Raw genomic sequence first — 26,603 nt, forward strand, 5'->3', positions numbered from 1 at the left:
AATGCCAAATACTTGATCTCACTGTCATGATCATGTTAATTGATTTTAATAAAATTTATAACTGTGTAGCAAAACAGAACGATTAAGAGACAGACAGTAGTACACTCTATGGTATGTATTTCATTAAGAGGTAATACGCCAGATTCTGTTACATTGCTTTATATTTGGAGTATCTCAAAGAAATTGACCAGTTTTAGACAAAAGATTAGTTAACTTCAATGGTATTGCTCTGGATTTACACTGAATCCATATATATCCAGTGACTGTGAGAGTCGAGACTCCTGATCCTATTCTTGGCTCTGCCACTGGCTCACTAAGGCTATGTCTACACTGCACCATAGTTCGAAATAATATACGCAATTTGAGTTATGCAGATTGTGTTTCTTATTTTAATCTTATTTCAAAATAGCTTATTCCATAATTTGGCGCTAAATTTCGAAAAAAACCCACTATTCTGAAACATCCCTTACTCCTCATGGAATGAGGTTTACAGGGGCATCGGAATAATGAGACCAAAATAAAGAGCTTGCTGTTAAGATACGGGATAGCTATTTTGGGATAAACCAGTATCGCAAAATAGCATTGCAGTGTAGACGTAGCCTAAGTTATCTTGGCTAAACCACTTAACATTTCTATACTTGGGTTTACTCAACTGTAAATTGGATGAACAATACCTTTACCTAATTCACAAGATTATGATTAGTACAGCTGTCCAAAGGTGGTGACATTATTTTTGTCACTGGGCTTTCCTGATCTTAACCAACAATGCCAGTTCTTTTTAGATACACAGTCACCCAGAAAAGCCTAGGAGCAACTTCATAGGCTTGTCTTTCCCAAGGAAAAGCTTGTTACAATACGTGGCTTTAACAGTATAAACGGTGTCAAATTTGGCTCTCTGTTACACTTGTGCCACACTCCACAGATGTTACCTACTGAGATTTAGGGTTTCTGTTTGTTTATTTGTATGTTTGTTACCATATGTGTTGGGATACAAAGTTGGAGTTACAGAAGACCCTGCTACCAGAAGTGTATTAAAAGAATCAGTTGTCCAAAATCTGCTCTAAATTACACTCTGATTAAACCCATTAATGGCAATAGCATTGCAGTGAGTGGCCTCACCTAGCCAATAGCATCCATTTAAACTATTGCCAGTTTGATAAAAATGGGGAAAAGGCATAAAGGAAGGGAAATTCCCTTTGTTAAATGCTAATGATGGGTGACCTTTGGAGAATTGCCCCAAATTTCAAGGTGCCCTAGCAGCTGTGTGCTGTGTATTGGCTCTGGTGTCCGCTCCCTCACCCCACTGTGAGCTGTGCCCAGATGCTGCTCACCAGATGACAGCGGGCGATATGAGCCTGTGGACTGGAGGACTCAGAAGAAGCAGCGGAAGGCTGTGCTGCCTGCCAGCTGGAGAGAAGGGTGGAAGAGGAAACCACTACCTTTCTCGGGCCGGCGGCACAGCTGCATGCTGCTCCTCCTGAATCCCCCAGCCCACAGGCCCACGCTACTCACTGCAGCCTGCCCTTCCTGCCTGCTCCCCTGAGACTGCAGGTGAGCCTCCCTGCCCTGCAGTGTGCCTGTATCCCCAAAGGAGGCAAAGGGGAGCTCTCATCTCAGGAGGTGTTGCTGGGTTCAGGGGATTTCTGAGGCTTGCCAAGTCTGGCTGTCTGTCTCTCCCTCCCAGCTGTGGTTACTCTAGTTGCTCACCCTATGGACATGAGAAAGAGCTCTTCCATTGGCTTAACTGCTCCAGGCCCCGTGAGTGGCAATAGCTCGTCAGCAGGAGAAACTCTCCCGCCAACATAGCACTGTCCATACTGGCACTTATGTTAGTGTCACAAGGGGGTTATTCAGCCGCCGAGAGGCAAAAGCTATAGTGTAGATGCAGTGTCTGGCTTTCCCAGCACAGTGCATTGCTACTGCTCTTTGGGCAGTGGAACGGGTGCAGCTATTTAAACCATTTCGGTCCAGGTGTTATTATTTTACAATACCACTGCCAGAATTTTCCTGAGGAACAGAAGCAAGAGAAGGGATATGGGGATTTTTGAATAGCTTGCAATTCAGCTGAACCTGAATGGATGTCATGAGACAAAGAATGGTTGCCTTAGAACTTCTCCCCTGCTGAATTTCAAAGGCCTGCTGCAAACAATGGACATATTGGAGCATCTCAAAAAAGAAAAATAAATAAATTACATTTTCAAAATGGTAAGAATCGTTGAGAATCGAAAGTGTTAGGCAACTGAAATATAGGGCTGGTTCCAGCTCCCCAACACTGCAGAGAAAATGTCATTAACATTCATTTCCATTCACAGGGAGGGTAGCCTACTTCCTTTTGAAACACGGCAGAAGGACATGTCAGCTCGGACAGCAGCACAGGACTTGGAAAGGGATGCTGGGTTGCAATGTGTTTTTACACCTTGTGGTTTCCCTTCTAGAATCATTCTTTCCATTAGGATACAAAGGCCTTTGTTTGACTTTGAAAGAAAAACACAGCTTTGCAAAATGCAAGATCAGCCAGCGTTGCTCATTTTAGTACCCAAAGCAATGCACAATCCAGCCCTTTGTGAAGATTCCAAGAAGAAGAACATATGTGAGCATTTAACTGGGAAATAAAAAGAAGCCTTGTGTCAACCACCCTAGAGCAGCAATGTTTTCAGATCAATTTCCTAAGTCAGTGCAGTTGCAAGTGAGTAATTATTGATGATTAGAAGCCATGTACACAGTGTTCATATTTACAAACCCTGAATGAGTAGGACATTGAACCCAGAAGCAATCCAAGGGATATTATCAAGGAGATTAAGCCACATCTGTATCTCTTTTCAAGTGTGGATGAGTTAGAAATAAGGATGTGAAAGCATCCTTAATGGGTGATGCTTACTGGTTTTGCTTAACCAGTGGGGGTTGGAGCAACTCCCTGCCCGCCAAGGACAGGGGGCTGTTCCAGCCTCACAGAACTCACCATGCACAGGGGCAGCTCCAGCTATCTGGAGCAGCACTTGTCCATAGGGGCCTGAGCATGTTACAGGCAGGGGCTACTCTGACCAGGATGGAGCAGCCCCTGCCTGTGGTGAGGGAGCCGTTCTAGCCCAGGGATGGAGCACTGCCCCCTCCCCAAACTTCCCTTTAATTGGTTAAACATCACATTTATCCTGTTAACCAATTAAACAGGATTTTACATCCTTAGTTACAAAACCATGTTGAAAAGAAATGTTGTGCATTTTTAATAAAGTTTTTTTTTCCTTAAACATTCCCTAGCAGATGGAGAGAGGTGTTGACACAGGCAGGTGTGTAGTCAAATCAAACGCATGAAAGAGCAAAGGGGGATTGTAAACTAGTGCAGCTGATTTTTGCACTCTCCCTTGGGAATGGCTTTCTTTTATAGCAGCCCCTCACCCCATGCTAAAATGCGGTTTTGCTGCTTTGGTTGTAACAAAGAGCATTTTGGACTCTGATGACATCCTGGAACAATGCTTTTGGGGGAAGTACATGATAGGGATACAAATGAAAGCTAATTTTCCTACATGGATAAATAGATCCAGTTGCTTTCCACATTCTTTCTGGTGTCCACAGAAGGCTCTTTGTGATTGTGTCTGCTGGAATGTTAAATGAGTGAACTGGGCCACTCCCTTTCTTTCCTCTCTTCCAAGCACCAGCGCCCATGTATCCTCTCCAGCAGTTTAATTATACAATCCCAGGAGCTGCTTCTCCCTTTCAGAGGGTTACCAAGAGGCTGTTGGGGGGCAATCTCTAGGTCATTCTGATCAAATTAAGGAGCACTGCTCATTATCTGCCTTTGAAGTAACAGGGCTCTCTGTACATGGGAAAGAGATTAGATAGACTCCTAGAAAGTTTCCCATTTCACAATCGTCTTTCTTTCACAATTCTCACCACACAGTGATTGAGTCACACAACTAGGAGAACTAAGAGTTTGAAGGAGAATAACCTTTCCATTCTGCCTCTGCCCACTCAGAACTGTGTTCAGTGGTGAACTGGAGATATTTAAGACAGATTAGATAGACATTGTCAGGGATGATCTGGTGCTTGGTCCTGCCATGAGGGCAGGGAACTGGACTTGATGACCATTCAAGGTCCCCTCCAGTTTTATTATTCTATGATTCGATGATTCTATGTGGACGAAAGAACATAGGGCAGGGCATGATTAGGGAGCAGCGGCATGTGGGTTACATGCCAAAGGACAAATTCTTTCCTCTGTTACATCGAGGCAACCCTACAGACTTCAGTGAATGGGAGGGGTAACCTAAGATATTTTTAGTAAAACAAAATATATTTTGGTCTTACATTTTCCAACAACACAGAGTAAACAATGCACCCTTCTACAACACAGATGCCCTAAAAAGATTACACTACCACTTTGACTGCAGGGGCAGGAGATTTGCTTCAAATCAGGCTTGTTTGCTGAAATAAAATACTATATCAGGGTGAGCTGTTTTTCTTGCAGTTGGGAGAGTGGTGCTAGCTGATGAAATAGGCAGTCTTTCTTTCTCTAATTTTGCAACTCACCACCTTCTAGCTTCTGTTTGCATATTATGGATGTTATTTATTGGTGCTGAGTCCTCCTAATTGTGAGGTAGTATTAAGTATCCCCCCCGACACTTCATTGACCTATTTCTTATGAAGTCTAAATTCTCTCTCTCTTTGCCCTTGCATATGTAGTGTCTCTTATTTTCTCTCTCTTCCTCCTTTCTCTTTCCCTATATTATCAGTAGAGAATTCATTAGTCAATCCCCAATCTTAAAGGATCATTCCACAGTAACACCAGATGCCCAGAGCATGTTTCTTTCCAACCTTTATAAGAGGACCCCCTTTCTTGAAGAACTGATGTTTATCATATTCTGGTGTTGTCTATTTAGATGCAGAGATTTTGTGGTGATGATCATGCTAGAAATAGAAATGCCCATAAACAGGGAAGTTTAAATATATTTATCCCTGAACCATATTTCTGAGGAGCAGCATGTTTGGATGGCTACAGAAAATAAAGGTGTATTGTAGCAGTCATTCTCTTCTACAAAGCTACAATGAACAATGGGGTCTTTTAACTCAGCAGCTCCTCAGATGGTATATGCAGTACCAGTGACATGTCTGTTGATTTCAGTGACCAAAATATTTTTTCTTACTTTTTACTCCTATTAGTCATTCAGAGTCAATTCAAAAAGAGAGAGAGACCATTTCTGGCTTCTGCATCACTAACCAAACTGTTCACTAACTGCAAAGCAATTTGTGCCCAGGGTTACATCATTGCACCTCCGTTGAGCTCAACTGACGGAAGCCTCAAAACTGTTTTCTTGGCTGAGAGATATTCAGTCAGGAAGTCCCCATCCTTACGTCAGGATGTTTGATGGCTCACCATTCCCAGGAGCACAGCTGCTGTATGTGAGGAAGGGCCAGTGGAAGACGTAGCTGTGGAACGTCTAGCATCCTGCAGTTGCTGGCGAGGGACACTTCCTGTTTGAAAAGGAAGTAGCTTCTGCAGTTCTGCAGCAGTGGAGCCCAGGAAGTATGTGGAGCCAGCAATCATCGAAGCTCATTTTTCTTGGCTCGAGCTCTTTTGAGTCTAATTGAAAGTTTAATTGTTTATGCCTGAGATAGAGGAATACAGCTCATTCTGTAGCAATGACATTACTGAGAAGCCATGGTCACCCAGAGAAAAGCAGGTGAAGCTTCCCTGCTACTTTCCTTGGGGTCTACAGCAAGTGCTAGTTCCTTTCAGGGGCTCCTTAGAGCTGCTGACAGGCTGGTTCTATGTAAGGAAAAGTTCAGCTCACACCCTGGATCCTCCCAACTTGCAAGGTGGGTTATGCAAGGACCTACAGAGGTTACTTCCACCATGGGGCAGAGACAGTCTTTGTGGAGCAGCATCATGGCTGCCCTGTGGCCAAGGGAGGATTTGTCCCTACTGTGAGCCACATGAATCTGCATAGCTTCCAGTCTGGATACTCAGGTTTGGGAAGGTTGGGATGTGCTACTAAATGCAGTTTCCCAACAGGCTTTCATATCTTGAAACTGATAGCTAGCTCTAGCAAAGTGTGATGAGTTTGACACCCTAATCTCTTCCCAAGTTAAGACCCTCTGAAAGCTCTGGGGCTAGATCATAAATAGTGTTTAAAAACATGTTACCTAGCACATTTTTAAACAGTAGTGTAGATGAAGTTTCACACCTTTAAAAATATGTTACCTGGGAGTGGCCCATCATAGGCTCCCTCATCATGTTTACATGCTAGTGTTTTAAAGTGTACTTGCTCACACATTTTTAACCAACGACTATTTCCTATTTTAGACATGGCCTTGGAGTTTTACCTGGGTCTCCGAAACTCTGGCTTGAAATTTGAGCTCAAAACTCACAACTCTTGTCGTGCTTTTAATTTTAAGTATTAAGGAGCTTCTTGTGAGAAGAAAGTAGCCAATTATTTGCAGACCAAAACAAGCAGTTTGCATGCCATCAGAGAATACATGCTAAAGAGAAGCGTTTACATTTTATAAACAATGTTCTTATTTAATTTCTAATCAATTTGCTTCAGGGTGCTTTTGAGCTAATGAGGCATAAATAAAACATCTTACGTGTAATCTTCCAAGATATATGTGACCTCCTAAAAGCTCCAAATGTTTTGTTTCCATACCCTTGTAGGATGCTGTCAGCCTAAGGCAGCATTTAGAATAGTGATAGAGATGTAGCCGTGTTAGTCTGGGGTAGCTGAAGCAAAATGCAGGACAATGTAGCACTTTAAAGACTAACAAGATGGTTTATTAGATGATGAGCTTTCGTGGGCCAGACCCACTTCCTCATTTTTGATCTGAGGAAGTGGGTCTGGCCCACGAAAGCTCATCATCTAATAAACCATCTTGTTAGTCTTTAAAGTGCTACATTGTCCTGCATTTTGCTAAGGCAGCATTGTTTGTCATACTCACAACTTTTGCTTTGTGGTTGAAATCAATGCTTCGTAACAGATGAGGCAATATGGTTAAGAGCCTGATAAATACAGCATGCTTTTGTTGTCTTTAAAGATCCCTGATAATTTTTACAAGAATAGAGGTGTAAACCAGTGATCTGACCAATGACTACTTTTGGCTACTACTTTTGTCTGCCTCAATCTGTCTCATAGTTTTGAGAGTAAAAATGATCTTTAGGGTTATGCCACAGGGCTGAGACGACTTGGCACTTTATAGCTTCCCAGCGACCTTTGGAAAATCATGAAGGTCCAAATTTCCAGAAGCAAATAGGCATTTTTGGTGCTGCTATTTTTGGGTGTTCAACCTGAGGCATTTTAAAGGGCCTCATTTTTCAGAGAGTAGGTGATCAGCATTTATGAAAGTCTGGCCCTTTTCAAAGGTATATATAGTTGGCATCCAAAAAATGTAAAAGCTCCAATTCACCAGACACTTTCTAATATTTAAGACTTGATCCCTGTACCTTGGTTCCCTATCTGTAAAATGGGATACTAACACTTCATTTCTCTCTCTCTTTGGCTACTCTGTTTCGATAGTAAGCTGTTCAGGTTAGGGACTGTTTCTTATATGTTTGTACAGTGCATTAGCACAATGGGGTCCCACCTGCAATAGCTACTGTAATATAAATAACAATAATTATTAGTAACACTGTAATTGGTCACAGAATTCTTCTTCACCTCCTTGCCTACCTGTTGTGTGGCTGTGCTGTGTGCTATGAAAACCTGTGACATTCTATTGCCTGGTGGCTGCACGTCAGCAGTGGGTTGATTTAGGGCTGGAACTTGGAATCTGTACGCAAGCTGGGAAGCATTTTCTCACATGAACGGTATTATCCACCAATGCAACTTGCATCAGTGCTCCTCAGGATTGCATAGGGAGCAGCAAATACTCTCCTGAGTGGAAGGGTTAATGAGAAGCAGGGAGCTAAGGCACTGGTGCTAGTCTCTTCAAGAACTGCAAATGTATTCAGCTTCTGTCCAGGGACAAGTGGCAGAAGGAGGCTCTTTATTCCATCTCTCTTGCTTGCTTTACAACTGCTCCAGACGGGGCACAGCTGAGGCCATGTCTTCACTACAAACTTATGGCAATACAAGTTATAATGGCAGACAGCCACTATTGTTAGTACCTCATTTGTGTGCATGCCTACTAATTTAGCTCCTACTGGATGAAATTCAGTGCTGATTTAGGGCCCACTGTTGATATTATTTCCATTGGTTATAGCAAGAGTAAGAACTCAAATGAGTAAGAGCTGCTGCAAGATTGGACCCTTACATCCTGTGTCATCTGTCAGATTACATAGCATGTAAATCAGCACTGCAGCCTCATTCCCTTTAAAAGCTAATCAACGTCTCTCCTTTGTGTTCCCTGCTTTAGGAACAAACAAAACAATTCTCCTCCCCCCCATTTCTGAATACAGAACATATAACCAAATATTTATTTACTGGGTGTTTATATTTGGAATCCAGAAGCACAAAGCCATGTGCTTAATTAAGGGCACATGGTTGCAATCCGTGTTCATGTGGTCAGTTCTGGTAGGCTGTGGGAATAGGACTAACTGCTTTGAGCTTGCATGAAAATGCTTACAAAGCTGTAAGCTCAGCATTCACAACATATGACTTTAAAAAGCATTCCAGGGTCATCCAACAAGAGCTGACTGATCCAGACTTTTTCTTTCCTTTTGCTATTCATTCCACTTGCTATTGCTATGTAAATGTGCCCTCAGCCTTCCAGCGGAAAAGGGGCAATCAGGGCTATACATTGTTGCTGTTCTCCTGACATTAGTTAGACCACAACTGTGCCCTTTTACTAGTTGTCTTCCTTATCAGATCTGAGGAAAGACTGAATTCTGAAATGTATTTAGGTAGGTGTTCTCTATAGCTGATAGGTACTTGTTTTGCCTGATTTCAAACCCACTCAAACATTACAGATTTAAAAGTTTAATTTAAAGGCTATTAGGAGTCTGAAAGACTGGGGTAGGGGGAATAGGAGGGATATAGACTAGGGATGTAAGTGAGTAGTCGAGTACTTGACTACCTGATAAGCCTAGGTTTATTGGGTAATCAGTCAAGTACTCGACTACTCTACTTGCATTCTCCCTCCCTCCGCCCCCTAAGGACCTGGGATGAGCCAGTTGCTCTGGGGACAGCTTAGCCACTCTGGGCTGGCCCCGCTGCCCCGGGAGCCCTGCTCATGCTCAGCAGGCAAGGAAGGGGCCAAGGCTGAAGCCCAGGTAGGTGGAGTGCAGCAGCCAGGTGAGCTCGGTGCTCCTAGGCTGGGCTCGGGGAGATGTGGGCTCGACGCACTGGCCAGGCTGGTATCACATTGGAGAACTGGGCCAATGCCACCGGTGGTGCTGTGGGGCGCTCTGGGCTGGGCAGGTGGGGGCAGCACAGGGTGTGCAGCCGAGTGGGGGTCCCGCAGGTGTGGGCAGTGTTCAGGTTGCAGCCCAGCCTCCACTCTCCACCCACGCTGGTCCTGCAATTCCCAATCGGGCTCTGCTTGCCCTTGCCCGGCCCACGCAATGCATGGGTGCCGCTGCCCTGTGCATCAGGCAGCCAGGGGGAGTCGCCTCCTGAAATGGCTTTCACAGTTCATTCTGCGGAGTGGGTCAAGCACTCCTTGCTGATCCAGCACTGCCTTCCCAAAGCCTGGCCAGCCCGCCCGGAAATGCCATGACCTTGGGCTTCCCCTCCCAGCTCCGGAATGTGTGCAACGGGCAGCACTTGCTGCGGTCCCCTCTGCCCCTACTCATCAGGGCCCAAATGGGAAGACGGGAGGTGGGGTGTTAAATGAGATGTGCTGGGAAGCCACGTCCCAAATCAAACCCACTTGTGGATTGTCCCTTACTGGGCTTGCCCAGCGCATTTCACTGTCCTCGGGGATGGCCGCAGATAGGGTCTGCTGGACCCAGTGCAAGCCAGGATTGGGTCAGCCAGGCTCATGCCAAGTCCGGGAGCTACCCCCACTCTGCAATTTAAATGTGATAGCAGCCAGGCTGCCTGTGTGCTGGGCTCTTATTACATCTAAACTGCAGAGCCACAGCAGGGTTGGACGCTTCTGGGAACTAACACCTATCAACAAATCGTGTAGTCGACAGAAATTCTATCAACACGATTAGTTGATTATTCATTTCTTAACATCCCTGATATAGATAGATGTATTCTCACACTCTCTACTGGTGTAAGGGGCAGAGACCCTAGTTCAAACTCCCCCAAATTTGGACATACCATTCTGAGTCTAGACTTTGCAACTTGCCAACCCTCTCTCGCAGGGGATAAGCAACCCCCACTCTTTGCTGGCCACCGGGGAGGGCCGGGCTGCAGCAGCGCCACTCCAGGCCATTTCTCCCTTCCCAGTAGGGTTGCCCGATGGTTTAACCAAAAATATTGAACACACACACACCCCTCAAAAAAAAAAAACCACACCACACCGGGGAAAAAATTCTGTTGAGGGGGAAAAAAAGGGGGGGGGAGACCAAAGTTGTTGAGCAAAAAAAAAAAAAAACCAACATTAAAACAGCATGGCCCCTTTATGATGCATGCAGCATCAGAATAGAGAAAGAGAAAGGAAGAGCGCGAGGTTGAACACTAAGACCCAGGGAAGACATTGCTTCCCCTTGCTTCAGGTCTTTAGGCTTTTTGCCTGCAGCCATCTTGTTTTCTTGATTGAGCCAGAAGGAACCAGGTAAGCGGGGGGGCCCAGAGGCAAGGGACCCGGGGGCTGGGCCCAGTTGCTGAATGTGTGGTAGTGCTGCCAGGTGTCTGATATTTTTGCCTCCTGGCAGGGAAAAAAAACATTTTAGGTGTCTGGTATTTTTAAAAAATTTTTACCTGACAGGAGGCAAAAATACGGGACTTTCCAGGTCAATACCGGACACCTGGCATCCCTATGCCCCAGCCATGCCAGCCTGGGCCCCTTCTTCCCCCCCACACCAGCCCAAACCCCTTCTCCTCCCTCTTCCATCCCCAGCTGTGACAGCTCAGGCCCTTCTCCCTCCCCCTGCCCCTAGCCGCACCACTCCAGGCCCTTTGCCCAATCCAGCCACACCAGCCAGGCCCCTTCTCCTCCCCCCCATGCTGCACTAGCTCGGGTCCCGTTGCCTTCCCCACCCATGTCAGCCTGGGCCCCTTCGCCTAGAGGGAAGCCAATACTATACTTTTCAAACTGAAGAACCCTTCTCAAAAACTGGGCGGTATGGCAAGGGATCCTTGGTTTTGCAAAGTCAATGAATCACAAAATGTCAAACTCCACTCAGAAGTTTCATTCCTTATGCCATATATGATTCAGAGGTGGCAAAACGTTACGCAGAGACCAATAGTTTTTGCAACCAACTATGTAGTTTCTGGAAACCACTGCTCCCAATATAGATTGCTCAGACTGGCCTAATTTATCAGATCAAGGTGGAGCACTACATGTTGGGACATGTAGTTTCTATGACTCAAACAAATGTATTGAAAAGAAGGTGATTACAAATTGCCATGTTTTACACAAATTGAGAAAAACCCTGGGGCTTATGACAAGTTGAGTAAAGCATGACTGCTTGGAATTGTGAAACCTACTGCTCAGAAGCCAAATAAAGCTCTCAACTTTTATTATTATTTTAAAATTTCATGATTTTTAAACCAATCTAATTACTTTTGGGGCTTTGCCTTATGAATTAGTTGCGATTGGTCCTACCTTGGGCAGAGGGATGGACTTGATGACCTCTTAAGGTGTCTTCCAGCTCTATGATTCTATGATTCTAATTCTGAACACTTGCCATTTACAATACTGCATCTCATTCCCTGCATATCAATTTAGATGAGAAGGGGAGTTAAAAAAAATTTCAATATATTTAAGATGTAGCAACATAATAGGTTCAGAGGGGAGGCCGAGTTAATATGTAATAGGAAAAACTTAAAAAAAACAAATAGTCTAGTAGCACCTTAAAGACTAACAAACATATAGGTTTGGTATCTTTTATAAAACTAGCTTTGAGGGATTTTAAGCTCTGAGATGGAGGGCACACTAATGTAAGCAGGATAGGCTAAGTAGATGAAGTAAATATGAGCTCAGGTCGCAAAGTCTGGACTCAGAATGGCATGTCAAAATTTGGGAGAGTTTGAACCAGAATCTTTGCCCATTTTATCACGTGAGAGTGTGAGAATACATATAATGTTTCTTTAAAACAAACAAACAATGAATGGTCCTGTACCACCTTAGAGACTAACCAAAAAATACAGATAGTATCATGAGCTTTCGTGAGCCCAACCCACAGTGAAGTGGAAAGAGAAACGTGTCAGCTTTGGGAATATACCACTTTCCTCTTTCTAATAAAGTTCAGTATTAGATGAGAAGGGAATTTCTGTTATTCTTGACCATTATCACATGACAGATACCAAGATAACGATCAGACCTGGATCTAAAGTTTCTCATGGTTTAGGCGTGCTCTGGTCATCATGACGCATTTGTTTCAGGCTCAGATGTTTAAATCACATAGATTCCATTCTCTAGTTAGCACAACTGGCTGTGAGGCTGTTCACTTGGTAAAATGCCAAAGACTTCCTTATTAAATTGCATCTGCTACTGAGGCAAAAGAGCATATTGTGGGAGAGTGACCTTAAAGATATACACGTAAAAATAATCAGCACAGGATCTCTTCCTCTATAAATGTATCCTATTTGTGACTGTAAGACTCATGCTCCCAGACAGAATATGACCTCATCCCACTCATAAGTTTTGCTGAATTAGTAAAAAAACTGGCCAAAAGCAGTTTACAAACTGGAAATGAGTACTTACGTGCAGACGTGAGTAATGTATTAATTTCTAGCAAGCATCAGACAAACTTGTGACAGCAGCAACACAGCAGGGAAAGATGAGGGCAGAGTTGATGCAGTAGGAGGCAGTCTGATGTTATTTATTTATATTTTTAAATTGAGGTCAGTGTCCTCAATCAAAAGCTGCAATGGAGGATTTCTAGAAAGACAATTGATCTATGATGAGGGTACATGTCAACATCACCGAAGGATCCATAGACAGCAAGGGAAGGTTCTGTTGCACCATAAATCCCAGTGGATGGGGTGTATCTTTCAAGAGCAGAATTTCACTCTGATATAGTTCTAATATATTGTACAAAATGTATAGTTTAACTGTGTTCAAAATCACTACAGCAACACTATTATTAAGCACATGGAAACACCCAGAGTTACTCATGCAGTGACTAATCATATTACTGCTGCTTGAATGTAAAGCATGTGTAGGGTTTGTTTTTAATTAAATGCACAATGGTCTTACTGGAAAAAATTATTCTAAACTTTAACTTTTACTCAACTTTTGTTCCTTGTTTACAGCTGACAGTAGTACCACTTCCACGCCCACTTTTAACAATGGAATTGCAATGATTTATATGTCAAAGAAAGGAAGGATCGTCTTGTGGTTAAAGTCCGGGAGACCTGGGATCAATTTCAGGCTTTGCCCTAAATTTCCTGGGTGAGCTTGTGCCTCAGTTCCCATCTGTAACACAGAGATAATAAATCTACTCTTTCTTGGTCTGTCTGTATTTAAACTGGAAGTTCTTATGGGGGCAGGTATTGTCTTATTTAGTCTGTTTGTGCAGTTCCTGGAGCAATGAAGCTCCAGTCATGTTGATGCCTCTATCCAATACTATAATAGAACCAGGCACTACAAAGGGTGAGGGGGAGCAATGGCCAGCACCTGGGCCCTTTACATCACCACTGGAGTGCCACATGGCACACTCTGGGTGGCTCTGAAGCTGCCTAGGAGGCAGAAGGGCTGTGGCATACTCTGGACAGCCCTGAGAGCTGGCTGCCCCTCCCATTCTGCCTGAGGCCCTAACCATTCCACGACTATGGAGCTGTCATCCCTCCCCTCCCCCCAACTTGCCCAATGACCTGAAAGTCCTACATTTCTGGAATTCCTGAGCCCACCTTTAAAGCTAAGCATTATTGTTAACCAGCCTATATCTAATATAACATTATTTTCTCCAAACAGCAGCATTCTGTGGAAGACCCTCATCACAGTTTGTTAGGTGTAATTTAGATATATTTCAAGTCCACAAGGCTCTACTGCTGCATGAGGCAGAGCGGGTTAGTGGACTAAATAAAAATGTGGGCAGCAAGAACTTCTGTGTTCTCATCATAGCTCTAATGATGATGTGAAATCCAAACTAAATCCAAGGCCACTGAAGTCATGAGAGTCTTATCCTTGACTTCAGTAAATTTTAGATCAGGCCCTTAAATTATTTGTGATTCACATTCCCCCCTTCTCCATTCCCTGAGGCATTGGAAAGATTCATTAATTAATATTTGTAAAGGGTAATTTAAATACCTGGTCCAGGTTTACCCTCAGAAGTTTAAGTTGACCCAGCTATGTCAGTAGGGTTACAGCTACACAGTGGGGGATTTTCCGAAGAATGAAAATTGCACTCTCATTTGCGTATCTTCTTCTGATTCTTTTTCCGGAAGAGGCTTTTCCGATATTTGGCCCATCTACGCTGGGCCAAATGTTGGAAAAAAACCCTCTTTTGGAAGCCCCTGTACACTTCATTTTACGAGGAATAAGAGGGCTTCTGAAAGAGGGTTTTTTTCCAACATTTGGCCCCATATAGACGGGCCAAATATTGGAAAAGCCTCTTCCAGAAAAAGAATCGGAAGAAGATATGCAAATATGAGCGCAATTTGCACACCTTCGAGAAAAAAATCCCACAGAGTAGCCATACCCTAAAGGATGAAAATAATCCATGAACCCGTGAACAAGGTACTTAAGACAACCTCATTCAGAGCAGTAGAATGACAGAAGAATCCTGTCATTCAACATAGCAACCACCTTTCAGCTGATGGAAGAACATTCAGCTGCACTGTTGCATCTATACTGCTGTAGTGTTTCAAGTGTGGCTAAGCAAGCTCTGAATATTGTGACTTCTAGTTATTAAATACAATAGGCAGGCGAGAGAACATGGTTAGTCTTTTTCTCAACAAGGTATTGCGTGCAGTTTTTCTTTGGATTTAATCTCTCTCTGCATAGGTATATAGATACAGATACATAGAATCACAGAAGTTTAGCACTGGAAGGGATCTCAATTGGTCATCTAGTCCAATCACCTACACTTAAGGCAGGATTATGTAATAACTGGATCTTTCCTGCCAGGTGTGTGCCTAACCTCTTTTTAAAAACCTATATAAACTGTTACCAACTCAGTTTACTAAAACAAAGTTTATGACACCTCTAATTTACTTTAAAACACTAATGATGGGTTTGAAGCAATCCCATGGTTAGTGTTTTAGAGTAAACAGGTCTCCAGCTACTTTAGCAGTGAAACTGACAACACCATTTGCTGACTTTGTTTATATTCTAGGTTAAAAGATTTTGTGATAAATACTACCACTGCAAGGAGCAGCCACACACAGAAGTGGGGGCAGGATGGTATTGGGTGCACATTAGTTATAGGAAACAGACCGCTGGTGGGGACTGGATGGATCTGGCTGTGCAGCCACTGCATGTGCCCCTGGCTAGAACATAGCACACTACAGTATAAATACTAATTAGCTCCATAGGGATTATGGTACATTAGTTTATATGGCAAATTGCGTAATTCTCCAGTATTCTTCTGAGCTCTAGTTAGGCCTTTTGCTGTGAACTGGGGCAAAGGCAGAAATTGGCTCCTTGAAGCTTTGTAAGTGCTCCTCTGTAACATAAGTCAGGATTTGTCCCTTTGCATGGTTTAAATATTGCATCGTCATATAATAAGTAGTTCCTAGTTTGGACTAGAATTACTATTTTCTCTCGCAATCCCATCCTCCTGCCCAGAAAGACACAAAAATCATTGTGATATTTTTAATCTTAATGTGAGTAATAAATCTTGTCCTTACAATGGACAATATACTTTGGAATGTTGGTCCAGTCTAGGTTTTGATTCCTAGGGTTTCAATTTACACGGGTTTGCACTTCGTACATTATGGATACATCTCTCCATCTATTTAAAGTCTGTCTTAGATATTTCTCAAGTGCCAACCACCATGTGTAACCTAAATTTCAAATACACTGCAAAGCTCAAAGTGCAACTCAAGTGAAATTACCATGTTTTGCCAAACTCAGCAAAATTTTCAGTGAGCCTGGATGGTAATAAAACCTAAACCAAACAAGTTCGAGAAGTTCAAACTGGAGCCGAGCAAAAATTTGGCAAACATTTGCAGTGAAACCAAGAGAAGTTTGTTTCACTGCAAATATAGCCAAAGCCTTGCCCAGTTCTCGTCTGACCTGCCGTTTCTTCCACTGAATTTCTACAAAAAAAAAAGGTCCATCTGAAGAATTGGGATGTGCCCACGAAAACTCATGCTACTATCTACATTTTTTGTTAGTCTCTAAGGTGCTGCAGGACCATTCATTGTTTTTTCAGATTTTTCAGTTATAGACTAACATGGCCACTCCTCTGAGACTTTTTAATCTCTACAATCTGCAGGATCCTTCTCCAGAAACCACTCAAACACAACAGGCTAAAGAACTCAAGTTCTGCATAAAGATGGGCTGAGCCACAAAGTCAGATTTCCCCCAAATGTGGGTGTTTCTGAGGTTTAGTTTCAGGCTCATCTCTATGAGGGATTCATCTCTATGGGTGCAGGGATTAACTCAAAATAAGCTATGCAAATTGAGCTACACAAGACTTATTTTGAAATAGAGCACTTTTCCTTCGACTTCCCTTATTCCTTGTACAATGAGGGTTACAGGAGTCGAAGTAAGAAGTTCTCCAGTTTGATAGTATCTTGACACTATTTTGAAATAACTGCCTGCTATGTAGACGTGGACTAAGTTATTTCGGAATAGTGCTAGTTATTTTGAAATCGTGTTGTAGTGTAGACGTACAGTATGAAGGACTAATCCCTTGGGAAAATAGTCCTACCTTCCTTTTCCTTCCAGTGTTCTTCTTTGTATTTCATTGTTTAAAAAAACTGATGAGTTATCTAGTAAGGATGTTAAAAAGGGGTTAATTAGGTAACTGTGTAACTACTGAAAATCTTAGCGGTTATACATGCTGTGGGCTCTGCAGAATAAAGCCAGCTCCCAGCTGCTTGCCCCACTGGAACAGTCTGTACAGTGGACTCTGCGGTACAAAGCTCCTCCTTTTAAGATGGCTGCCAGCACAAAACAGCTCCCACCTGCTGCCCTGCTCCCAGGGAACTGGCTGCTGCCTCTGTATCAGTTCCTGGCCCTGCCCCTGACTTCTGGCTTCACTCCTGACTCCTGGCCCCACTCCCAAGGTTCTGACTGCCACCCTACCTTGCAGACTCTGATACAGAGCCAGCAGTGCAGAATGGCAGCCAGCTCCCAGTGAGTAGGGCCAGGAGCCAGCATTTAACCGTTACGGTAACCGATAAGCTCATGTTCATTAATTAACTGTTTAAACGGTTATACTATGACATCCCTACTATACAAATGTTCTGGCATCATCATAACAAATGTAGCAAGATACAGTGGGCAGTGCATTGGCTCACCTCTTATTTTTGAAGGTTTGGGTTCAACATAGGCTCAAGTTCCATAAGTGAATGGATTCTGGTGGCTTCATCAGCTTCCGGGTCTCAAACTATACACTGAGTACAAAGATGGTGGAATTACTATGTACAATGGAAAAGACCATGGAATCATGAACTAAGCAAGCATGTCCATATTTTAATGTCAGCTTTGTTGTTTTTGGCTAGTGGGGGTGGGGGCAAATGATGTGATGAGGATATGACCTTTGCATCAGATAATAGCATCATTAGAAGTACTTTTTACAAACAGTAACTAATTAATCTTTACAACAGCTTTATACCAAAGATAAGTATTGTAATGAACCTTCATCCACCTAGCCTTAATAATTGTCTTTATGTGTACAAGATGGTTACCTGGAACAGTTCAGTGGAAGTGGAGATATAATTCTAGTGTTTTTACAAGCAAACCCACATTCTATCTAAGGTACTGGAGAGCTGGTAGCAGCATGAAGACTATGGCCTTGTTTACATTCATGGTGACAGGATATGTGTAGCTGCACCACAGTGAAAAGATCTGACAGGTGGAAAACAGAGAGGAAAGGCTTCAGTAGAGGGGAGCTAAACTGCACTCTTTCCCCACTGCTTTCCTCTTCTCTTGCCTCAACCCAATGGAGCCTTCCTCTTCAGCAGGACTCTGAAAGCATGACACTGCACTGCCAAATATAACGGTATGGATGTGGGAAGCACTACTTAGGTGTACAGAAACTTGTAGATAGGAAATATACCCTAAGGTTCTGACATGGCTCTCCTATACTTGTCTAAGTAGTTCCTTACTCTTGACACACCTGCTTAAACCTGTGTTAGCTGGGCATGCAGTATCTGTATTCTACACGCCCACATAACTTTAGATCCACCCTATCACATGACATTCAGTAGTTGTGAATAGTACATGAACAAAGAGTGTACATCATAGCTTGCGTTATTAGCCTTATTTTACAGATCTGAGAACTGATGTAGACAATTTAAGGGAGTCAGTATCAAAGCTCAGTTTAGAGCTCAGAAGTTCTTGGTTCTTGGTCTGCTGTTCAGACAACTATGCAACATGAGGACACTTTACCATTCTGTTATAAGGTTACGTCTAAACTGGCAGCTTCTTGCACAAGAACTCTTTTGCGGAAGAGTTCTTGTACAAAACGTCTTCCACAAGAGTGTGTCTACACTGGCATATGCTTTTGCGCAAGAGATGTGCTTTTGCGCAAGAGCATCCATGGCACTGTAGATGCTCTCTTGCGCAAGAAAGCTCTGGTGGCCATGCAAGAACCACAGGTCCGATGATGCTTACCCAAGGGGGGAAAGACAGAACCAGGTGGACGGTTTTAGTAAATAAAAGATATTTATTTATAACAGTGATGAATTTATAGTATTTACTCTTAAGATTTTTAATAGACAGTGTTAATAATGAATTTACAGTATATATTATATTTTACGATTCCTAGTTAAATGTGTCAGAGATATAAGGATGGGAATGGCAAGGGGAATAGTCTCTATTCTAAAAATATCCAGCTACACTAATTAAATAACAGTGATAACTACAAACTCTATGTACTACCCAAAACAAATACAACATTAAGCTTATACAACGAAGAAAATCAAATCACACATACCAACTTACACAGCACATGGAACATTTCAAAGATATCGGTTTGGTTGCGAAGGCCTTGATTACACCCGAGAGTCGGGGGAGGTGGCTGGTCGGTTGATCAGGCCGGCAGCGCTTTGGAGTATACGGGAAGGCACATGCATGGTGGTACGTGTGTTGCAAAGACCTCCTTGAGCAAACTATGCAATGGGTATTTATCCTCAAATCTGCACATGGCTTTCCCGCGCTTGCATATTACCATATATGGCCCAACGGTCACCAAGTAGGGGTCTGTGTCCCAGGGGTTGGGCCGAAACTGTGCAGGGTTCATGTGACCAGGTAAGCCCCGCAGATCTCAAGCCAAGGTGATGGGTGGGAGAGTCTGAGGCTATTTTCCCCTTTTCACACCTTCCCTTTTTCTAAAGGCAATGGTATGCAGGAAGGGTTCAGCCGGTTTCTCCCAAGGAGTTCTGCAGCCCACTATAGCCAAACATTATTACCGGGGGAGCAGTTTTTTTTCTAACAGCCATTTTAACCATAGGGGCTTCTTGCGCAAGAAATTCATGTTGCCTGTCTACACTGGCCTCTTCTGGAAGAGCTCTTGCGCAAGAAGGCTTCTTCCTGAGAGGGAAGCGTCAGAGTTCTCATGCAAGAAGCCCTGATTTTCTACAGTACAGCGTCAGTTTTCTTGCGCAAGAATGCATGGCCAGTGTAGACAGGTGGCATGTTTTTGCACAAGAGTGGCCATTTTTGCACAAGAACACACCAGTGTAGACACAGCCTTAGATATTATTTTATAGTTCTAGCTAGTGCAGGATGCAGAACAGACATATTAAAATCAGGGCTCCTCTTTGAAATAGTAAACAGCATGTTTCACAGCACACCAAAGAAACGGAGTTTTCTTCAAAGTAACTCAAGCCTTTAACAATTCAAACCTACTCTATTGTGGACTTGTGTACATCATAAACCTAACATTCACAAATGTGATATTTTGGCAATCTTTACTCAACAAAGCGCAGGCTGTTACTAGCAGAAACAACTCCCTAAGGGGGGCAGGGAAGCTGGCAGAAGCTGGTTCTGTGGTTTGTAGTATTTTGCAGTCTCTGCTACTCTGCCTGAACCTACCTACAAAGGTGTTATAGCTCAGTCTTGTTCCTATTGAAATAAATTGGAGTTTTGCTATTGACTTCAATGGGAGCACAAGCAGATTATATGTGCTGGAATGCAGGTGTGATATTTTGAAATTCACAATATATCATACTGGTTTTGCTTTATTTTAAAGTGGCACATGTATATGACACTCTTGCCTTTCTACAATGAGATTTCACTATTACACATATTGATTTTTCAACATTTCCTAAAACTACTGAGCTATGGACTCTTTTGTAAATTTTCTCAGCATATCACCTGTATCCATTTAGTGAACTGTGCTAAAAATGTTGTTGGTACAGGCAGTCCCCGACTTACGCGGATCCGATTTATGTCGGATCCGCACTTACGAACAGGGCTTTTCTCGCCCCGGAGCTCGCGGGCGGCGGGACCGCCCAGAGTGCAGCGGTCCCGCCACCGCGTCCTCCGAGGCGAGAAAAGCTGCTCCGGGTCTCCCTGGTGTGCTGCGGGGGACTCCCTGTGCACAGCAGGGAGACAGGAGCAAAGCCGCAGAGGCGGGGGACCCCGCCGCCTGTGCGGCTTTGCTCCGGGGCAAAGAAGCAAAGCCGCATGGGCAGCGGGGTCCCGCCGCCTGTGCGGCTTTGCTCGGGTCTCCCTGCTGTGCTGGGGGGGACTCCCCCAGCACAGCAGGAAGACAGGAGCAAAGCCGCAGAGACGGCGGGACCTCTGCGCCTCCGCAGCTTTGCTCGGGTCTCCCTGGTCTGCTGGGAGGGAGGGGGCGCAGCTAGTGCGCCCCCCACCCAGCAGACCAGGCTTTTGTTGCGGGACGCCTGGGGTAGAGCAGCTGGGGTGCTGCCGGGTTGGTCCTGTGGGGACCTACCCGGCAGTGCCCCAGCTGTTCTGTCCCAGGAGTCCAGATTCAGCCGCTGTTGAAACTGATCAGCGGCTGATTCCAGGAAGCCGGGGGTAGAGCAACTCTGCCTAGGGCTTCCTGTAGTCAGCCGCTGATCAGTTTCAGCAGCAGCTGAATCTGGAGCCAGTTCTGACTTACATACAAATTCAACTTAAGAACAAACCTATAGTCCCTATCTTGTACGTAACCCAGGGACTGCCTGTACTACACAAAGTGTGGTGACTGAGAAGCATGACCCCAGGTTTCTACTTTCAACTATTCCACTGTTTCGCTATTGTTTGGTTATTTCTTGGGACTTGATCCTAAAATCATTGCTCATGCCAGACTCTGTTGCCAGGAAGGATGGCCCTGACCCTAGAGCACTAACCTAGAATTTAGGAGATTAAAGACCATTTTCTGCTCTGCCACAGACTTCCTGCCTTGGCCAGGTCACTTAGGCTGTGGAGCAGAGGCAGATGACCATTTTGCGGGGCCCCGGGCAGCATAATTCCGCGGGGCCCCCCCTTTACCACGGCGCATGCCCCGTTCGCCCTGCCCTATGTCCGCCCCTGCTGTGGAGCTATTTCGGGATACCGGAAGTATCCCAAAATAGGTATTCTGCATCTATTGAAACAGCCTATTATTTCAAAATAGATTTCAAAATAACAGATGGCTTATTCCGACGTCCCGGTAACCCTCGTACCATGAGGGTTAAGTGGCATTTTGGAATAGTGAGTTATTTCGAAATTTGGTGCTGTATAGACAGCAATTTTGAAATAAGCTATTTTGAAATTACCTCGAAATAAGCTACACAATTAGCACAAATTACATAGCTTATTTCAAGATTAGGGTGCACTGAAGATGCACCCTTAGGGCTGATCTGTACTGGAAATGTATAGCAGCAATGCTGTATCTCTCTGGGGTGTGAAAAATCCACATCCCAAATGGAGCATCCACACTACCAAGGCTGTTATTTCAAAATAAGGATCTAGTTATTTGGAAATAATAACTCTTGCTTTCCATGAGGAACAACACTTATTTTGAAATATTTATTTTGAAACAGCAATAGTATAGATATTCCACTGCTGTTATTTTGAAATAACTACTCCCCAGAGTCATTCAAAGTAATTACTCTGCAGTGCTTCCTGGGACTGTAGGTCAAGGTAATATGTCCACATTAAGGGAGTCTGCCTTGGACTAATTTTGAGGCTTCCCTGTAGTGTGGACATGCTATTTCTAACTAGTCATTTTGGACATTATTATTTTGAAATAATTTCCTAGTGTAGACATGCCGTCAGAGACCTACTTATGTTGATTTAAACTCTAAGGCTGCGTCTAGACTGACAAGTTTTTCCGCAAAAGTGGCTGCTTTTGAGGAACAACTTGCCAGCTCTCTACACTGTCCACTTTGAATTTGCGCAAGAACACTGATGATCTAATGCAGTGGTCCCCAACGTTTTGGGGCTGCCGGGCGTCTGGGGGTGAGGCCGCTCACGCGCTGTGCGTCCGAGGGCGGGGCCGCTCGCGCGCCCGGGGCCGGCACTGGCATGTGCCCCGACCCCAGGCCAAAATAATATCGAGCTGGAGGACTTCTTACTCCAACTCCTGTAACCCTCATTTTAGGTGGAGTATGGGAAGTCAGAGGAATAATGTTCTCCCTCAGATTTCTTGCTGTGTAGACAGTACCAAAAGCCAAAATAAGCCATTTTGACTTAAGCTACGCAATTGACGTAGCTAAGGTTGCGTAGCTTATTTAAGCTTTAACCCTGCTGGGTAGACGTGCCCTAATATAGACAGACCTTTGTTGATGGAAGAATTATTTTGTCAACCTAACCACCATCTCACAAGTAGGAGGTTTAACTACAGTGGTGGGAGAATCCTTTCCATCCTTGAAGTGAGTGTCTGCACTCATAATCATCATCAGGGCTCGCCTGAACCTGGCTCTTCTGGGTTGTAATCTACACATTTTGCATTGTCGAGCCCTGATCATCATCAACAACCATGGGCTCAACGCCCATGCCTCCCTCACTATTTCCTTCCATCTTTCCCTGTCCAGTGCGGAGTGGCTTAGTTTCTATAAACTAGCTCAGCACCAATCTACTATATCATCTACCCATTCTCTTTGGGGTCTGCCTCTCCTATTTGGACCATTCATTCTGCACTAACGTGCTACAAATGCATAACTGTAGCTGTGCTTTTGTTCAGTTTAAGTGTAGACATAGCCTTACTATCTGTACCTCAGTTCTCCATCTGTAAAATGGGGATAACAGTACTTCTCTACCTCACAGGGATGTTGTGAAGATAAATATATTAAAGATTGTTCATTGATCCAATATTAGTAAGTATATAAATATCGTGATTTTTAAAAGTTTAAATATAATCAACTAAATCTGTATGTCATGAACAAATTCTATTATATTGGTCTATTTGCCAGGAAGCTTCACTTCCTGTCCTAACCTGAAATATGCTATCACTATGCACTGTTAAATCACTATGGTTTACTGGATGACCCTGGGGAAGTAATTTCTTATTTGTGCCTCAGTTTCCCAATATGTAACATAGGAATAATAATATTGATCTCCTTTGTAAATCTCTTTGTGACCTACTGATGAAAAGTGCTATATAAAAGTTATATATGTATTTTTATTATTAATATTTTATTATTAATTGCTTTTTATTATTAAATAATCAACCCCAAATTGCTGCATTTTACAAATGAGCAAAAACCCTGTTTAGAACTTATATTTATTTTTGTGGAATGCCATTTCCAAATGCTTTCAGATTAATTATGCATGGGGCAGCTTTAGTGTGGGGTCATGAGTTCAACTGCACCCACAGAATCTGAATGCATGGCCATCTGGGCATTGCAAGCTGGAATATGGGGACCATAGCATCATTCAGGCATGGCCCTATTTTTCCTCTCCCATGAGAGAGAGTCCACTGCTGTGGGGTGACTATCCGGTCAGCTTGCTCTCCAGTCCCTCTCCCAAAGGGTTTCCTCTCCTCACTGGGCCCTGGATTAGAGTGATAGGGCTGGAGTGATGGGAGTTATGTTGAGGGTCAGTGTCGAGGCCTGCCAACAGGGGAAGGCAAAGGGGGCAGTTGCCCTGGGGCATGGCGATTCAAATGGGTTTGAGGCTCTGGCTGCCACTGCTGCCACAGTAGCAGCAATGATGACTAGAGCCCCAGACTCCTTTGAATCGCTGCTGGAGTGCAGTTCCTCACACTCCATTTGGCCCTGGGGTGGGGAGTACACCATGGTCCGGGCACTGCTAAGGGCTGGCTCCCTCCCCAGCTGCAAACATTGAGGAACTTTGCATTCTGTGCCCAAACCAGAACACTGAATCTGATTACCACTGAATGATGGGGAAGTCAGGGTCCAAACAGTGCAGGTTGGGCCTACAATAACCAGGAGCTGGAGTCACAAAGGGGACCTAGTCATCACAACATTCAACAATTAGGGCTTGTCTACATTCATAGCACAACAGTGGCACAGCTGGCAGCTGTAGGCTTAGCTCTGATCTACACTTCAAATTTATGGTTTATTTACATCACTTACCGATGTGGAAAATTCACCAGTCTGACCCCCAGCATAGACAGCACTATGTCAATGGGAGGGCTTATGTCAATGGGAACACTAAGTCCAGGGGTCATTACCTGTGAGTGCGAGGTGCATTCGCTATGCTGGCACAAGCTCTCCCCTAGGCATAGTTGGTGACAGATGTTGCAGGGCCCTAGACAAATTGGGGGTGGCTTGGCTCTGGGCCCCTGGAAGGGCAGGGATTTGGATGGAAGAGGCAGGGTTAAGGGCAGCGAACCCCCAACAGCACCTGGACTGTGCTGTGCCTCCCCCAGCCAGCCCTCAGTGCTGCACAAGGCTCTGGCAGCGATTTAAATGGCCCAGGGCTCTGGCTGCAGCAGTACGTGCCACAGCAGCACAGCTAGGTACAGTCAAGCCCTCAGCGAAGACGCTCCCTATGCCGACGGGAAGCGTCTCCCGTTGGCCACATGGTCCAGGCCCGCCGAGGGGGCTGGGCGAGGCTCCCGCGGGCTGGTGACTGCGGAGCCTGGCCTGGGGGTCTGCGTGTGGGCTGGTAGCCAAGGGGAGGCTTTGTGACCGGCCTGAGGGCAGGGTCAGCGGGGGCGCCAGCCGGGTAGCCAGGGCTGGTCACGCACCTGTGTCGCTTCCACCGCTCCACCCCCACAGCGCGGGCCGGGGCGGGTCGCTGGCGGCCCGCGCGCACCCAGGCGGAGCCCAGCGCAACAGGCGGCCGCAGGTAGCGCCGGAGCGGGCGGGGAGCCCTGAGGGGCGGCAGCGGGGCGGGGCCGACGCGGTATAAAAGGCGCCGCGAGGCGGCGGCTCGGGGTTCCCACAGGCTTGGCTGGAGCAAAGGCGGCAGGAGCGGCGCGCGGTTCCTTGGCGAGGTGAGCGGCGCTCGCCCGGCTTCTGCTCGGGGAACCCCGCGAGCAAGGCAGGGGGCCGCTCGGCCGTGCCTGCCCCCCTCACCTCCAGAGGGGTAGGGAAGGGGGGGACCCCGGCCGTTACTGGCCCGACCATCCCCCCACCGGGGCAGGGATAGGCAAGGGCGGTGGGTAAACGGCCGTTACTGGTCCGACCGCCCCCCCACCGGGGCAGGGATAGGAAAGGGGGGGGGTAAACAGCCGTTAGTGGCCTGACCGTTGCGTCTCCCTCCCCGCAGGGAGTAGGAAGGGGGGAGGGTCCTCCGCGGCCGTTACTGACTCGACCATACTCCCCCCGGCCGGGGCAGGGAAGGGGGGCTCCTCCGGCCGTTAGTGGCCCCAGCATTGCGTCCCGCCCTGCAGGGGAGCTGGTTCTAAGCCGTTACTGGCCATATTTCTTACCCCCCCATGTTTGTTCCCCGTCCGCGGGCTGGGAAGGCGACTCCGTCGGGCATTCAGGTCCCCCCCACCTCCAGCCGCGGGCAGGGAAGGGGGCACCGTGTGTGTTAGTAGGGGGGGTGGGAGGGGGGATGAAGTATCCACCCAGTCCCATAGGGCCGCGTGGCGGGAGCTGCGAGAGGCCGGAAGGAGCGGGCTCCTTAACACTGACTGCTCGGACTGAGCCGCTGGCTCCGCTGCGCGCCTCCGCCTGCGTCCCGGGAGCCCTGCATGGGGGACAGGCGCGCCTGCCCCGCTCTGCTGCAGGGTTCCCGCTTGGTAGGATGCCTGCTGGCGGTGGGTGGGTATGAGGGGCAGAGGGCTGCCCCGGGGCAGGAAGGAGGGAATGGCACGGAATTCCATTGGCTAGAAGGGGTGGGAGAGGAAGGGAAGGCGTGGCACGAATTAGACTCCTCAGCATGTTGATTGGAGTTGAGAGCCATGGTGTCCACTAGCTGGAACCTGAAGAATGGGGGTAAATCCTAGTACCTATGGACTTCTTCAGTTTGGCCAGTTACTGATGTGTTATCTTGAACAGATTTACTGGCTGGACTAAGTTGGCTAGAATCCTAGAGTTAAATCTCACTGGAGACTTGTGGCTTATGGGAGACATACAAAGTACTGGCAGTTCATGTTT

General features: G+C 45.5%; 1 protein-coding gene and 1 long non-coding RNA gene across 6 annotated transcripts in view; one reads left to right on the forward strand and one right to left on the reverse strand.

Moving 5' to 3' along the window:
- The window catches only part of LOC112545873 (uncharacterized), a 39,173-nt gene extending 12,922 nt beyond the window's left edge, over window positions 1–26,251 (reverse strand). The window contains exons 1-4 of one of the 2 annotated variants that reach the window (XR_012901205.2): window positions 25,746–26,251; window positions 24,725–24,835; window positions 17,451–17,546; window positions 12,742–12,918 (exon numbers count right to left, since the gene is read on the reverse strand). This is a non-coding gene — a long non-coding RNA (uncharacterized LOC112545873). Of the gene's footprint in view, window positions 1–12,741; window positions 12,919–17,450; window positions 17,547–24,724; window positions 25,352–25,745 lie in introns of those variants that run through there. The other variant, XR_003089439.3, reaches the window with a different exon arrangement.
- NDRG1 (N-myc downstream regulated 1) overlaps window positions 1–26,603 on the forward strand; it is a 142,542-nt gene that overhangs the window by 53,732 nt on the left and 62,207 nt on the right. For 2 of the 4 annotated variants that reach the window (XM_075920093.2, XM_075920096.2), the window contains exon 1: window positions 25,354–25,492. The exons of the other annotated variants lie outside the window; for them this stretch is intronic. The gene's annotated coding sequence lies outside the window, so the exon portion shown is untranslated. Of the gene's footprint in view, window positions 1–25,353; window positions 25,493–26,603 lie in introns of those variants that run through there. 4 annotated transcript variants of the gene reach the window in all.

This window comes from Pelodiscus sinensis, chromosome 2 (assembly GCF_052426305.1).
Source record: "Pelodiscus sinensis isolate ZL-2025 chromosome 2, ASM5242630v1, whole genome shotgun sequence".
NCBI lineage: Eukaryota > Metazoa > Chordata > Testudines > Trionychidae > Pelodiscus > Pelodiscus sinensis.